Source organism: Eptatretus burgeri, chromosome 6, assembly GCF_056783735.1.
Source record: "Eptatretus burgeri isolate ZD-2024b chromosome 6, Ebu_testis_v1, whole genome shotgun sequence".
Taxonomy (NCBI): domain Eukaryota; kingdom Metazoa; phylum Chordata; class Myxini; order Myxiniformes; family Myxinidae; genus Eptatretus; species Eptatretus burgeri.
The window spans coordinates 68115056-68128851 of NC_140966.1; the positions used below are offsets into that span (position 1 = coordinate 68115056).

At 38.8% G+C, this 13796-nt stretch overlaps 1 protein-coding gene across 23 annotated transcripts in view; it reads left to right on the plus strand.

Moving 5' to 3' along the window:
* Window positions 1–13796, plus strand: part of LOC147024992 (ELAV-like protein 2) — a 287153-nt gene that overhangs the window by 173261 nt on the left and 100096 nt on the right. The window lies entirely within an intron of this gene.

The window sequence follows — 13796 nt, forward strand, 5'->3', positions numbered from 1 at the left end:
AAGGGGTGAAAACATAACCTCCTTCACCTTCGGTGGTGGAGGTAAGGATAAAATGCAAAATATATTTTGTTTGTTTTTGTCGTTTTTGTATTTTTTGCCCCCCCCCAGGGGAGGGGGAAAGGGTTTGGGTAAAAACACAACATCAACCACACAACACCCCTTGATGAGACCCCCACCAACAGCACTCCATACAAATGCACACTCACCCATCAATGCTCAAGCTACCTAAAAGTCCTGCCAACATCCCAACAACCCTCTTCCTCCATAACTTCCAGGTCCCTATCTAATTCAAATTTAAACTTATCGAGATGTAAATGTGAATCATCCTTCATCAGCGTTATTTTTACTCATTATTAAATGATTTGCTACAAAAGTTATGGATTTTGCACTTGAAATATGATTCTACCGTTTTGGATTTCTCACTCACTTGTGGTGTTCTGTAATCGTTCCAAAGAAAGAAAAAAACAAATAAAATATTTCATCAATAAACACTGGTAAGACCTCAACAGAATAAGTCATGATTCTGTGAAACTTTATTTCAAAAATTCACTCTCCATTCTTGTTTTCCATGGATTGATTTAATTTCGGACTTATTTCTATTTTCCAACCTACCTGAGGGAAACCCTTCAACCCTTTGAGTGTTTTAGAAACAAAATTAAAAACAAGAATAAACTGGAGGGAAAGGGGGTGGTATATCTGGGGGTGATACGGGATAGATACGGGAGGTAAGCAGGCAGCACAATGCCAGGCAGCTATACGGAAAGCAAATAGGGTTTTAGGTTGTATTCGGAGGGGGATAAATTATATATCAAAAGAGGTGGTGTTAACATTATACAGGGATTTAGTGAGGGCCACATCTAGAATATTGTGTGCAGTTCTGGTCACCACAGTTCCAGAAGGACGTAGATGCCAAAGAGAGGGTTCAGCGTCGGGCTATTAGATTGATTCCGGGCATATCTAGACTCAGCTATGAGGATCGGTTGAAGGAGACAGGGCTTTATACACTAGAAAGGAGGTGATTACGAGGATATATGATGGAGATGTTTCAGATAATGAAAGGTATAGACATAATAAGTCAAGATGAATTATTCAACAGAGTAGACAGTGATATGACCAGGGGCCATAGCCTGAGAGTAAAGAAGAGGAGAGTTAAGATGGTAGTGAGGCAGAGGACTTTTACTCATAGAGTAGTTAATGCATGGAATGGTTTCCCTGGAAAGGTAGTAGCAGCAGAAACAGTGGATACGTTTAAATTGGAATTAGATAGGTACCTGGAAGTTATGGAGATAGAGGGGTATGGGAATGTTGATCGGACTTTTATATAGTTTGAGCATTGATGGCTGATTGTGTGAATGTGTACGGAGTGCTGTTGGTGGGGGTCTTGTCAAGGGGGGTTGTGTGATTGATGAGTGTTTTAACCAAGCCCATGCCCCCTCCCCCTGAGGGGAAGAAAACAAACAAAAAAAAAAATTATTTCATGAATTAAAAACTTTTTTTGCATTTTCTTCCTTGGATCTTGTGTGGATGGATCAGTGTGGTGTTCGCACAGTCATGATGGGCTGACTGGCCTCCGCCTGTGTTGGATTTCCTTGTTTCCTTGAAAGTCAATGGCATGCCATCACAAATCCCCACGCTTCCCACTTAAAAAGCAAAGTTGAAGATGGCAAAAAGTTCCACGAGGATTGACCCAATATCAAATTTTGAGTAAATTTTTTTTTTCCTGATTTGACCCCTGTGACCTGAAATCCCCATCTACTGTGACTTGAACTAAAGGCCAAATGCAAAGAAATCGTTACATATTCCATGCATCCCCCAATGTTGATTTCAGGTCACTGAAGTTTCATTTTAAAATGTTTAAAAATGTGCTCGCAATTGCATTTTTGGTTTTTTGACCTTTTGACCCTGCCGCAGGGGTGGGGTGAAAATGCACATTCTTGCTATGTGTTGATCATAACTACCAAGTTTGGTGAATATCTGCAGAACCGTTAAGGAGATAGCATGACAGACAGACAGACAAACAGTGCCGATTACAATATCCTCCCGTTTTTTTTCAAAAGCGTGGGAATAATAACGCTTTGATCAAGTTATCACCCATGATCAATGTACTCCCTGGACATCTGATGTAGTTGTAAAATGGTAGACAACAAGCTTGTGTGAATTATTACCTCCACCACCGAAGGTGAAGGAGGTTATCTTTTCACCCCTTTCTGTCTGTCTGTCTGTTTGTTTGTGTGCAGGATATCTCAAAAAGTTGTGGACAGATTCGGTGTATGACAAGGACGAAATAATTAGATTTTGGTGAAGATCCGGATCCGACTACTAGAATTTTTAAAGTGATTCTTCACCATTGAGAGATAGGGCCAAAAATGAGATAGTACTGGATAGCATGACATTTCAAAAATGTATGGGCCCGATATGTTCTCATGGATCAGGCATTACGTGGCCGAGGTATGTGCTCTACCGAGTGCCCTTCTAGTTGTTGACTGTGATTCTTCAGGTAAGTCATGGTAATTAATATAACTATCGATTAAAAATATAAATGAGATGATGACACACATATGAAAGACGTGAACTTTATCAGTATGTACGTACGTGGATACTACACTTTAACTGCCTTTGGGTCAATCAGTGTGGTTGAGGGTGTGGGAGGGGAAAAACCATGAAATATGATGAAGTTAATCATCAATGGTTTGGAACTGTTCACAGATGAAGCATTTGCTTAGGATTGTGTGTAGGTGTGAACTGAATCTCAAAATGAGTCTTACATCGGATTGAATTCCATTTTACTTTTCATATCGTGAATTTCAACTAATTTTTGCCTCCTGAGTGGTACATCAAAATTAAATTGCATTTTGAACTAAAAATAGGATAACTTTTTTTTAACATTTAGACATCAGGTTGAACAAATGATAGAATAAAATAAATTGCACTGACGTACCATAATTTTTTTTTGCCATTGCAATCAAAATCAAAGCTCTTTTGTCAGCCTTACTTGTATACAAGTTGACCATACAGATCTATATATTTTTTGGTTCGATAATTATTGAGAGTTTATGAACTTCCATGTGTGCAAAGCTTTGGAATAGTGTTACTTTGATAATGTGTAACAGTTGGAATATAACTCGTTAACAACATAAATCTTCCATTAATAAAAGGTGAAAAACATTGCAATTTTAATTGCTCATTCGAGATCATCGACTGGTTGCTTCGGATGCTTCTTCTTTTTCTTTTGTATACAGCACAAGGCTGTGGGACAACATCACTGGCTGAGGATGTGGCTGTGCCAATAATGCAATGCCCTCTGTAGGTAAGGGCAATAATTTGGAATTTGTTCATGACGCCGGTGATAGCTCACCTACTCTTCGCAAAGGGCACCCTGAGATCTTTAACATGCACCAACCAATGCCGGCAGATGTGGCACCCGTTTAATGTCCATCTGAAGTTCGGCACACACATTGATGGATCAACCTGCCTGTGAAACACCAGGGTGACAGTTTATAGCTGCGTCGAGATTTGAACCCAGGCTAGACCGCTTACAGATAAGTGTGCTATCTCTAGTCTAGGCCATCCTGCCAGCCTGATAAATTGTTGATTTGATTGTAATTTCAGCCGAGCAATGTTGAAGGGGCTTGCTATTATATCATCATAGCCACAATATATGCAAGTTTGTCCTGCAATTGTTCATAGTAACCTACTTTTCTGGGAAGCATCTCCCATGATCTTTGATTGAATTATCTTATTTGTGCAAGTCATGCTGAAAAATGAATTAAAGATAGCTTTCCTCTGGAAACCACTGATAGCACTATGTCGTTTGGACTAATGAGCCGTTCTTGTTGCCGTTTCATCATTATTCCCCGTTTGTGAACCGATTCTTGATTTGATCGAAATATGTCCAAATAATTTTCAATTTATCATACAAGCGAGTATTTAGTTTCTATTTTGACTTTCAGTGGCTGCAAAAGTATTCACCCCCTCCAAAGTTTTCACATTGTGATTCCACCTGAGCTTATTTCATGAAGCTTTCACATCAAACTTGATATACAGTCTTCACAAACTACTCCAAAGTGATAAAGCTAAAAAGTGCAGATAAAATGTCATTAAGTTCAATTTGCAGAGAAAAATCAGATGATTCTCAGTTGCATAACTTTTCAATCCCTTTGCCTAATTAACCCGAAATCACTTCGGGAGCAAATTATTTATTTGAAACATCACATAAAAGGTGTAATGGGTTTCATGGACTACCAAAGGCAGATATTAGATTTTCTGGTTACTCACTGGGTCAATATACGTAATCACCTGCATGTCATCAGTGGTTTAACATAAAAATTAAGCTCCCCCACTTATCTAAGGGGTTTTAAAGTGAAACTGACTTGGTCAACCACCGAGGCAAACATGAACACCAAGGAGCTTTCCAAAGAAGTCAGACATAAAGTGGTAGAGAATCACCATTCAGGAGAGGGTTATAAGAAGATTTCAGTCACTCATTATCCCTTTGAGTACGGTGAAATCCATCATTAATAAGTGGAAGACGTATCATACCACCAAGACTCTACCCAGATCAGATTGCCCATGCAAACTCAGCAGCCGGGAAAGCAGGAAACTAGTTTGGGTTATCACTGTAAATCCAACAATGACTGAAAGGTCTGCAAGGCTCAAAATCCGAGATGGGGGTCAGTGTTCATCAATCAACAACATACCGTTCCCTTCACAGAGCTAGCCTCTATGAACAGGTGGGAAGACAGAAGCCATTACTGAAAAAGACACATCTAAAAGCTCATATGGAGTTTGTGAAAAAGCTTCTTTATGAAACTGCAATCATTTGGAGGAAAGTTTTGTGGTCAGACGACACAAAACTTGAACTTTTTGGTCTAAATTCAAAGCGTTATTTCTGGAGCAAGCCGAACACTGCATATCATCCAGTCAACACCATCCCTACTATTAAGCATGGTGGTGGCAGCATCATGCTATAGGACTGCTTTTCATCATCAGGGACTGGCAAGGTTCTCAGGATGGAAGGGACAATGGATGGTGCAAAGTAGAGGAGAATCCTTGATTAAAACCTGCTCGAGTCAGTTGTGAATCTGAAACTGGGAAGGAGATTTAGGTTTCAGCAGGACAATGATCCGAAGCACAAAGCTAAATCCACACTGGAGTGGCTGAATAATAAGAAAATAAATGTTCCTGAGTGTTCCAGTCAAAGTCCTGACTTGAATCCAATTGAACATTTACGGTGAGACTTGAAGATTGCAGTCCATCGACGATCCCTATCAAACATGGCAGAACTAGAGCAATTATCACATGAAGAATGGGCAAAGATTTCACCATCTCGCTGTGAAAAGATGGTAGAGATCTACCCAGAAAAAACTCATAGCAATGATTGCTATAAAAGGTGCTTCCACCAAGTACTGACATCAGGGGCTGAATACTTTTACTCCCAGTGAATTTTGATTTGTACATGTTTTTTGCAGGTTTTCCTGACATGTAACCTCCTTCAACTATAACAGTGTTTAGTTTGATCTCTTCAGTTATGAATAAAAAAGTTCATTTGGAAAAGTTAGTTATACATCATTCATAATTCATCGAAATGTCGCATTACTGGTAGGGGGTGAATACTTTTGCAGGCCACAGTAGCTGTTGGCCCAAACAATTGTATGAGTAAAATAAAGCAATCAACCAAACTAATGCACATTATTTCCTGGAAATACTGTTGTTAATTCGAGCACCGTTTGTATGAAGGAACAAAACAATGCAGAAACTCAGCGACACACACACACACACACACACACACACACACACACACACACACACACACACACACACACACACACACACACACACACACACACACACACACACACACACACACACACACACACACACACACACACACACACACACACACACACACACACACTTGTGCCACAATATTGACGAAACGTGGTGCTGAAGGATGGTTGTCGTTGCCTTTGCAGCAGTCAGTCAGGGCAGAGATTTGTAAATAGTCGAAGGCGCTGGCGATAAACTGGCCTGCTCTTCACGAAAGACACCATGGGATCCATAACACAACAATGACCAATGCTGGCAGATGGGTCCTCGGCTGAACTTCCATCTGAGGGACAGTGCAAACAATTCACCGCCCTTCCTCAAAATACCATATCTCATGGTGAGCAGTCAATATCACTTTGGGATATGGAAAACATTTAGATTTTAACAAAAAACAAAATTATCAAAAGGTGTTCCTGCACGATCCTATTGCAGTACATCCAAAAGAGGGCAATACATACAATCTTACTTTTGTCACTGAACTCGTTGTGTAATTACAGTAAAGTTGCAATTGTACGCTATTGTCGGCTAATGTAGGTGGCGGTGTTAATAGAGCAGGCCTCAGGTGGTAAATTGTGAGATGGAATGGAAGAATGTTTTCAAGAATATGCATTGCCAATGCAGCTTCACCTTTACATTCAACACTATAAATATATTTGTGTCAACAGTTTATTTGGCGATTTGCTTCACAAATTCGCACATTTGCTTAGCAATGGTGATCTCTGCCTGAGGCGTGCACGCACGGCTCATCCACAATGTACTACACGGTTAAATTGTTTCATTATATAGATACAAACACATTGACGTGGAGCGGCGCTCATGGCTGGAAAAATAATTGCCATAGAGATAACCTGTCAACATTTTGGAACAGGTGGAAGTGGAGGCCAAAAAGTGTTTGGCGGCGTGTGAGGCGATCCATCAATATGTGCCTGTTGGTTTCGAACTACCGGTTGTAATCCCAACCATTTCACTCCTTCTCTTAAGCTGTCGTGTGACCTGATTTTATGACAATTTATTCACAATTTTGTCCCTTTCTTCCTCCTATTTCACTTTCCCCATTTTTGAGTTCACGTTATCTTTCATTTTTTTTTACCCTCGTCTTTTTATATATTTTTTTCTTTTCTTTTTATTCCTTCTTTTTCTTTCCCCATCTCTCCTGCTTTTCTCCACAACCTCTGCATTCATAATCTTCTGTACACAAATGCAGGTGGCCCAAAATTGCTTAAACCAAAATTGCAGTTTCTTTTCAGCAAATATAATTGTACATCAGACAACACGAAGATATAAATGAGTAAATCTTGCATAGTTAGAGAGAAATTACAATGCATTCGTCAAAATGACACATTGCATTTCATGAAAAAAGGATGAAAAGTAAACTAAAGTAAATAATCACTGATACTTTATGTCAATGATCTAAATATATATGTACATATATATATATATATATATATATATATATATATATATATATATATATATATATATATACATATATATATATATATATATATATATATATATATATATATATATATATATATATATATGTATATATATATATATATATATATATATATATATATATATATATATATATATATATATATATATATATATACATGCATATATAGAGTATGTACGTATATATTACATACACACATGGGGTCACTTAACCATGTCAAATGGACCTTCGTAAACAATTAAGAAAGCATTTGGTGTTAGATAAGATAGTCATATATAAGCAAAGTTACATGTACATGAACAAAGTAGAAAGGATGGAAACCTACTAACAGCAGGGAAGGACACTTGGAGGAAGAATGGGTGAGACGAAGAAACAACCATAAAAAAAATTTATCTGGGCCCAGAAATGGACATTTTATGCCGAAGGAAACAATTAACTTGAGAATGCAACACAGCAATGATGGGACTTATCACTTCCTTGTTAAATGTCGAGTTTTATATGCGCCTTTTTCAGTAATGGCTTCTTTCATGCCACCTGCCATCGAGGCCAGCTTTGTGATGGGAATGGGATATTGTCTTTCACTTCTTAATGATGGATTTCACCATACTCAAAGGGATATAATAAGTGACTGAAATATTCTTACAACCCTCTCCTGAATGGTGCAACTCCAAGACTTGACATCTGATTTCTTTGGAAAGCTCCTTGGTCTTCATGTTTGCCTTGTTGGTTTACAAACTTAGTTGTATCCAAAAAGTCCTGAGAAAAGAAGGGAAGCCGACTTTTTAGCTGATCTGGAATTGAAATTCCACAGAATGGATTGTCATTGAGCACCGTCCGTTCGTCCGTCTGCCCGTCCGTCTCCTATTTTGACTTCTCCAGCCAAACTGCTGGGCCGATCTGCCTGAAATTTGGCAGCAACGTTCTGCTCCTGACTGATAATGGGGACTGCAAAACTCGTTCCGGCCACATGACTTTAAGTCGGTAAAAATGTCCGATTTAATAAATTTCTTCAAAAATCTTCCTTTCCAGACCCACCAGTCAGAATGCTATCAAATTTGGGTAACATTAGGCCAGGGTAAGGATGTTAAATTGTGGAGGCCATGCCAATCACGTGAATGGAAGTGTGTCAAAATGGTGGTCGCACAAATTCCTTCCAAAATCTTCTTCTCCAGACACACAAGGCAGAATGCTACCAAATTTGCATGACAACTTTATGCCAGGGTAGAGATGTTAAATTGTAGAAGTCATGCCAATCATGTGACCAGAAGTGTGTCAAAATGGCGATCACATGAATTCCTTCAAAAATCTTCTTCTCCAGACCCACCAGTCAGAATGCTCCCAAATTTGGGTTACAGCATTAGGACAGGACCCACATAAGCTGCAGGTCCAGTGGTCCTATTTTCATGTTAAACCACTGCTTACATACAGGTGAAACCTATTATACTCATTTTGTAACCTTTCCAACAAATAATTAACCTCCGCCATCGAAGATCGGAGGTTACTGTTTTCACCCCTTTCTGTTTGTTTGTTTGTTTGTTAACCTCTGCCATCGAAGATCGGAGGTTACTGTTTTCACCCCTTTGTGTTTGTTTGTTTGTTTGTTTGTGAACAGTATTACGGAAAAACTCCTCGACGGATTTCGACGAAACTTGGTGGCGGGATTAGGTATGGTCCAAGGATCATTTTGGACTTGGTCCAAAATCCAATATGGCCGCTATGGCGGCCATTTTGAAAAAAAATTGAATTTTGTTTTTGCATTTCTACATGTTTTAAGTGATTTCCAACCCCCCCCCCCCCCAAAAAAAATTGTTGGAGAAAAAAAAAATTTTTGCAACTTTTTTTTCAACAAAATTTCGATTTTTTTTATTTTTGCATTTCTACATGTTATAAGTGATTTCCAACAAAAAACATGCCAAAATTATAATTGCGGCTGATTTTGGAACTTCAGGTGGATATACCCACGGAAAATCAATTTCTGTCTCGAGGAATCTAGTTATGACGAATGAATTGAGTCTGTAAAAGTTAAAAGGAAAAGGGAAAGTTGCAAACTATAACTCTGTGAGCACTGTTGACATCAAATTGAATGAATAGGATATCAGGTTCACTTGAGTGACCTTACAGTATTGGCCGCGGAGGTTTTGCACTCTGCCGAGTGCTCCCCCTCTCGTTTGTTTGTTTGTGAACAGTATTACGGAAAAACTCCTCGACAGATTTCGACGAAACTTGGTGGGGGGGGGGTTAGGTATGGTCCAAGGATCATGCCGTTAGATTTTGGACTTGGTCCCACCCCCCCCCCAAAAAAAATGTTGGAGAAAAGTACTATAACTCTGTCAGCACTGTTGACATCATATTTAATGAATACGATATAAGGTTCACTTGAGTGACCCAGCAGTATTGGCGGCGGAGGTTTTGCACTCTCCCGAGTGCTCCCCCTCTAGTTTACTCCTGAAGTGATTTAGGGTCAATTCGGCAAATGGTTTGAAAACTTATGCAATTGTGAATCATCTGATTTTCTCTGTTAATCTAACTTATTCACATTTTATCTACATTTTTTTTGCTTAATCACTTTGAAGTAGTTTGTGAAGACTCTATATTTTAAGTTTGATTTGAAAACATCATGAAATAAGCTCAGGTTACATCAAAATATGAAAACTTTGGAAGGGGGGTGAATTCCTTTTTGCAGGCTACTATTTTACATATACACCAAATATATAATTTACTTGCCCCTTATACTCCCATTAAACAAATGGATAGGTTTCTTTGGAAAAAAAAATCATAATTATACGATGTAAGAAAATATGCACATTAATGAAACCAACTTTATTAAAATACTGTCTTAAGACTGAAGGGGTGGCTGGCTGAGGTTGGGCAGGCATCGAGGTAAGTAGGCTGAGCTTGGTGGCTACATCTTGGGAAATACCATCCCCATCATCTTTCTTGGAGAGATATGCATGCAATGTTGTCTGCTTTACCCATTGCTTCTTTTTATAGCTCACCTATAACGTAGTTCAGGGGAGCTTATGGGATGGTGCATGGTCCATCCGTCCATCATGAACAATTCTGATGAAACTTGACCACAACCTTCATTACTCATAAGGTACCAAAGTCTGGCCATGGCATCAAAAAAATTGTGGTCTAAGGGGATCTACAGGGGAGATTATGGGGTGGGGGGGGTCACATCCCAAAAGTAGTGTTTGCTTTCTTCTCAGAAACTATACACACAATTTTGATGAAGCTTGACCACAACCCTCATCAACCATGATGTACCAGAGTTTGTTCACACTACTAAAAAAAAAAAAAAAAAAATCGGTGTCTTTGGGGGGTCTACGGGGTGGGGGGGGTGTTGCTCCCCCAAAAGAGGTATTTGCTTTCTTCTCAGAAACTACACACATAAGTCTGATGAAGCTTGACTACAACCTTCATCACCCATAATGTACCAAAGTTTGTTTATGCCATTAAAAAAAAATCGAGGTCTCAGGGAGGGTGTGCCTCCCAAAATAGCTATTTGCTTTCTTCTTAGAAACTACACACACAATTTCGACGAAACTTGACCACAACCTTTATCACCCATGATATACCGAAGTTTGTTCATTTCATTACAAAAATCGGGATCAAAGGGGTTCTACAGGGGGGTTGCCCCCCAAAATAGGTATTTTCTATAACATTGGTACATTTTGCTGATTGTGTCACAGGTTGACTTCCTCCTCAGTATCATTATTCTACCAGGTGAGCACCCAGGGGTATTGCCCCTATTTTTATCATGTATAGTTCCCTGACGCAGTTGATTGAATCCTTGGTTTTCCTGACTGCTTTGAAGCTTGTCTCTCTCCAAGCATCGTTGTAAGTAAAGATCTGGACTCCTTTGGCACCCAAAGCTATTACTTGTTGAGCACTGGCTCTTATTTTTGGCTTCACTGTCTTTTATTGTGCCGAGCACTTTCACAACCCTCGTCACTCAGTTTTGCACCCTCGTCAAACCTCCTTAATACACCAAGTTCAATCTCTAAAGTAATTGTTTTACGGGCTTTTTGCATGCCTGCTGCTGCTGCTGTCACTGGAGGTTCGTTTTGCAGACATCTTAAGCAAAGGTGAAACACTTTATAGTCGTAAACAAGTGTGAAAAACGAAAAACGAAAAAACCATCATTGGTGGTCTGTGAATTACACAGACCACCAATGATGAGGGGAAGTGACGGGGGGGGGGGGGGGCTTTATGTGGAATGCTGTGACAAACGGCCAAGTATGAAATGCGCTTTAGGTAAATAAAATAACTGCTCATGCATTTATATCTTTTTATATTTCTTCCAAAATATATTTAGATTTTTTGAGATGCAAAATTTTCGTTATAGTGATAGTTACTTCCGTATGTTTAAATTTATTTACCAATTACTCATTTCTGGCTATTGATTGTCCGTATAGTGAGGGATTACTGTGTGTGTACATATGTATATATATATATATACATATACATATATATATATATATATATATATATATATATATATATATATATATATATATATATATATATATATATATATATATATATATATATATATATATATATATATATATATATATATATATATATATATATATATATATATATATATATATATATATATATATACATATACATATATATATATATATATATATATATATACATATATATATATATATATATATATATATATACATATACATATATATATATATATATATATATATATATATATATATATACATATACATATATATATATATATATATATATATATACATATACATATATATATATATATATATATATATATATACATATACATATATATATATATATATATATATATATATATATATATATATATATATATATATATATATATATATATATATATATATATATATATACATATACATATATACATACATATATATATATATATATATACATATACATATATACATACATACATATATATATATATATATATATATATATATATATATATATATATATATATATATATACATTGTTATAGATTTTCGCCACTCCGGCGTGCGAGCGACCGCTTTTAGCTAATCGCAGCCGCGCATCCACCGGAAGTGGCAATCTTTGTCACAGCTTTCGGATCAACGCCGAAATCCAGCTACGGGTGTGTTTTTAATCACACCGTAAATCAGCCAACTATTCTGTCCATGCGCGACAGGGTCCGATCGCCGAATTGTCGATTTACCTCAGTATGCGCGCAGACAGAAATGCCGAGGATTTACACCTCAACTGGACCTGCTTGGAAACGAGCCGCTTAAGCAGCTCGCTCCGTTTGCGATTTGCTGAGCAGTGTATTATCGCGAGGCCCCGTTGGACCCAATTAACTTTTCGGCTACTAAAAGGCCAGCTAATATTCCGTACGTAATAATGGCAGTCAATGACAGCAAAGGATGCAATGAACAGGTGAACATTTAAACAATGACTTATTTCACACACGACACATATGCATTGAATGGGGGATGGGGACAAAACACGAGTAAACAAAGACCGACAGCTGTATCTATTTATTACTTACACTTATAACAATTCTCTACTTAAGGACAAGGTGCCACAACTTTCATACAAAGAAAACCCCAGGAAAGGAAAGGGCAGAACTGGACCCATAGGCCTTTAATGTTCGCGGAGCTGTGGAGACCGCAAGAGCTCCGAGAGGCCGTGCTGGTTACCTGCCACCCTTGTGGTGACTTGCTGGGCCCTGGTTCGGTGACCCTCGGTGGCTCTGCCCGCACTCCGTGGGAATCCACCAGCTCCTGACTCCACTCTCGACTCCACCGGCGCCTCCGTCGATCAAGGAGAGAGAGAGAGAGAGAGAGAGAGAGAGAGAGAGAGAGAGAGAGAGAGAGAGAGAGAGAGAGAGAGAGAGAGAGAGAGAGAGAGAGAGAGAGAGAGAGAGAGAGAGAGAGATAGAGAGCGCAAGGGGAAAGACCCTCTCACTCCTCACTGCTTTCTCCGATTCCAGACTCAAGACTCCAGACAAAACTGCTGGTCGCCGTCTCCTCTCCCCAACTCAACTGTTTTTGCGTCAACCGCACTTCCTTTTTATAGCCACAGAGACTCGCCCCTCCCTTCCCGGCGCGCGGGGGAAAATTCCAGCAGAGTCTGGTCCGTATTTTCATACGTTTAGTAACCGTCTTTTGGTCGATGTTGCCCAACCGTCATTCGTGTTTACCCGTTCTGAGGGATATCTGGGCGGGAGTTGTTGAGATGCTGTTGTGGTGGTGGTGGTGGTGTGGTTGTTGAGATGCTGTTTTGGTAACAAGATGGCGGCGTTTGTGGAGATGAAGGGGAGGAGATGATGTTTGTTTGCCAAAATAAAGATAGCAAAAGAATAGTGGCTGACTCAAAGATCACAGCCCGGTGACACGAATAATCCCCTTTAGACATCGGTGGAGAAATCTAATCTGAACACACACTTATCGGCATAACTGATCTCTGGGAAACCTGAATGGTGTTCTGT